At 34.2% G+C, this 3,744-nt stretch overlaps 1 pseudogene across 1 annotated transcript; it reads right to left on the bottom strand.

Moving 5' to 3' along the window:
• Positions 1-505: 505 nt before the first annotated feature.
• LOC143635096 (endochitinase EP3-like) lies at positions 506-1,900 on the bottom strand (annotated as a pseudogene). Its single transcript, XR_013153993.1, has 2 exons — positions 1,386-1,900; positions 506-1,043 (listed from the first exon to the last, which is right to left on the bottom strand). The product of XR_013153993.1 is annotated as an endochitinase EP3-like (transcript).
• Between the last annotated feature and the right edge of the window lie 1,844 nt (positions 1,901-3,744).

The following is a 3,744-nucleotide window of genomic DNA, read 5'->3' as shown; positions in this document are numbered from 1 at the left end:
GTATTACTTAAGGGTATTTGGGTCTTTTTGGTACCCTACCTCTATATATGACTTGTATTTATGATTTTGTATTAATTATTTGTATTACATTTCATTTTGTATTAATTCTTAGATTTGTAATAATTTTCATATCTGTATCAATTTGCATATGTGTATTCAAATTGTATATTTTCTAGATTTGTACAAATTTTCAGATTTATTTTTTAATTTTAAGGATATAAAATTATACTATATATAAGTAGAGAACCATTTGCTATAGTAGAGTATTGAGTTTTGCAAATTTATTTCCTTTCTTTTTGGAGGATACATATTTGGTTTTTATTACAAAAGGCGTAATCACCGTCTAGTCATAACAAAAACGTACATAACGATGGAGCATCACAGACGTATACCCATCGTCATTCCCATGATTTCGTAGTAGCCTTATAAATTATGTAAAAAACAAAGCAAGTACATCCTAATCATATGTAAATACAAATCATTATAAACTTTAAAAACTCAAATAACAGTCTTTTTCTAATATGGTGTAACACATCATATAGGCTTTGAATAACAATGGTATACAATAATGAATATAAAGTTTGATCTCGATTTTCGTCTAAGGATAGATCCCATATCGTTACATAGCCTAGCCTAACATTGAAGGTTATCGCCAGGTGCAACTTGAAATTGGTCACAATATTGAGTGTAATACCGGACACGTGAATTTACAGCCCCTGAATTGACACCATTGCATTCTGATGCTCCATTGATAGCTTCAATAGTAGCTCCAAATCCTTTACCAGAAAGTATGACCGAGTGGACATGATTCATCCAATACCATAACGCGGCCCGAAAAGAGACAAGTGCATCCGTGGCTACAATTTCAGGATTGTTAAGCCCGTCAAAGTGGAGGTTGTTACCGGCTGCACCATAGTTGTAGTTCCATGACAACTGCAGTGGACCTCTCCCATAATAACTTTTGCCAGGGGTACACGGGTATTGAGCATACGTACTATCGCAGTAATTCTGTGGAGGATTTGTTTCTTCAATGTGACAAAAATCTGCTCATACATAATAAAAGTTTATGGATAAATTAAAACAATTAACAAACTTAAGATATTTTTCTCAAAATAACTCCCTTCTCAGTGATATTCCCTCAGAAATCATGGCTTGCGTCATTTGATTACCGATAGGACTCTGACAGATTCCGACAAACAATAGTGAATTGTTGTCATTGCAATTTTAATTGTTACCGATTATCGATCTCTCGTTATTTATGTAAAATACTATATAAAACTACATATATATTTAGTGTGTTTTAATCGATCTATAGTTGAATAACAAAATATCAAAAATCGATTTTAAAACATATTTATATATATAAAACAGTATAATTGTCTTACGTCCAGTTTCATGGGTAACATGTGCGAAGAAAGCCGCAATTTCCCTCTTTGAATCATCTTCCGAACCAACCTTTCCGAATTCGCCATAGTTTTTGAGGGCATCAAGAAAGACGGCGCGTGTATAAGATCCCCTCCCTTTACAATCTGCGCCCGCAGCTTGATTCAGGATCCCATTGAAGAATGCATCTGTCACGACGCTACTAACGTCAACATTATTAATTGGAGTCGTGGAACACGGCCCTTCCTTGCAGCCGGTTCCACAGTATTCGGGTCCGTTGCCACAATAACCGTGCTGGCTACAGCACAAGTCTGGACTACAGCCGCAGTTCTGGGCATTGGAGTTGAAGATTCCGGCCAAAAGTACCCGGCAACGAGGAGGATTCCATAAGTTTTCATGGTTGTTTGTTTAATAATTGATATGGAAATGTGGATGTGGATTTATAGTGTGCAGGAACCAAAAAGGGCGGGCTCACTTTGATTTTTCCTTGTTGTTTGTAGTAAAAGCCCATTTTAATTAATACTCCTTTTAATCAGGAAGGGGGTGTTTGGCCTAGCTTTTATTTTCTAGTTTATGCTTATATTTTAAAGTATCTTATAGTTTAATTTTTATTATTTGATAAGCTATTTCTTAATGTTTGGATTAGCTTATATTCTATAAATTGATTATATGTCTTAATAAGTTGTTAAATCCATCATTTTTTAATTTGTGTTAGTAATAAATTGCTTCAATATTATTAATCAATCACCATTTGAAGGCAAATGGTAATTTACCCCCTTGAACAAAAAAGCTTCTTCAAATAAGCTAAAAACCCATCTTCAAATAAGCTTCTCAAAATTAGCTTATATAAACTTATAAGCATAAGCTAAAAAAGCTAAACCAAACACTAAGTTAAGCTTATTTTATAAAAAAAGCTAAAAAAGCTATAAGCTTTGTTAAAAAAGCTAGGCCAAATTTTCTTTTTAGTCAAATCCGATTTTTATTTTAAAACGATGCCGTTGTATTTTTACTGTTTTATGAAGATTTATTTTTTCTTTGTTAATTTTCCTTAACAAATTTTCTTTTACAACATCGGACACCTGAGGTCACCCTGGCAAATGAGTCACTCTACCGATTGAAAAATAGAATTTAGTGACCCGGCACACACACCCATGAGGAAACCTACAACTTGAAAAACCCCTAGCTTGTTCAACTTGGAACAAATTGTTTCAAAACAAACTCGAACCCACTACCTACCATCAGAAAAGTCATGGAGCTACCTAGGGTTGTCTCTAGAGATAACGAAATGAAGCTAGGGCTTTAGGCCCCCGTCTCCTAAGGCCTCTAATTTCCAAAACAAAACTAGTAATTATACATTTGTAATTTGTGACTTGAGTCGCGTTTAAATTGAATTACGCCTAGGGAGTTGTAAGGAACTGTATTAATTATGTATTTGCAAAAAAAATGATGACAACATCTTGATTATTTGGAGTGAAAGCAAGATATCTTTTTTACAACAATGCCTCGTCTTTGTAAATCGTTTTATGCCTTCAAAGAGGTTAACCTAGCCCTGGAGCCAGTGGCGTAGCCACTCATAATTGAGGGGACCCCGTCCCCTGTGAAAAAAAAATTTAGTGTTAATATACCGAAAAATTCCCGACCGACCCCTGTAAAATTTTGGCACCGACCCCTGTTAAACTTTGAAGCCGTACCCTGTATAATTTCGATACGACCCCCATGAGATTTTGAGACTAACCCTAACAAAAAATACAATAACAATTTTATAAATATAATTATATAAACGTTATATAAACAATTTTTCCTATTAAATTTAACTTTAATATTAACAAGTCCATTAGTATAATATCTCATCCAACTTTTAAGTCCAAAACCCAATTCAAACCCTACTCAATTTTTAGCCCAAAACCCAAAATCCCATTCTAACTTCTAAACTTTATTTTTTTTTACAGCCTCTGCTGCCTCACTTCGTCCTTTCGATCGATGATGACTACATTAACATACTAACGCCAAGAAAAAAAACAAACATAAAAAATCGCCACTATTATGAGTATGATTGCTTCAATGCGATTCTAGATTTGCAAATCCAAGAGTTTGGGGACCGTTTTAACGAGGTAACATCCGACTTACTTGTTTCGTTGAGTTGTTTGACTCCTTGTGATAATTTTCGGGCATTTTCTATTCCAAAAATATTACGATTAGTCGAGTTGTACCCATATGATTTTGATGAAAATGATAAAAGAAAACTCCCGGTTGAACTCGCGACATACATCGATAATTTGAAAGGAGATAAACGATTTAAAAACTTGAATTTTTTAGCAAGTTTTGTTCAATTGATGGTTCAAAACAAAGAAACACCATTCC

This window comes from Bidens hawaiensis, unplaced genomic scaffold (assembly GCF_021521415.1).
Source record: "Bidens hawaiensis isolate Kalapana, Puna unplaced genomic scaffold, B.hawaiensis_p1.1 tig00007410_1, whole genome shotgun sequence".
Lineage (NCBI taxonomy): Eukaryota > Viridiplantae > Streptophyta > Magnoliopsida > Asterales > Asteraceae > Bidens > Bidens hawaiensis.
This window is presented reverse-complemented; position numbering and strand designations above follow the sequence as displayed.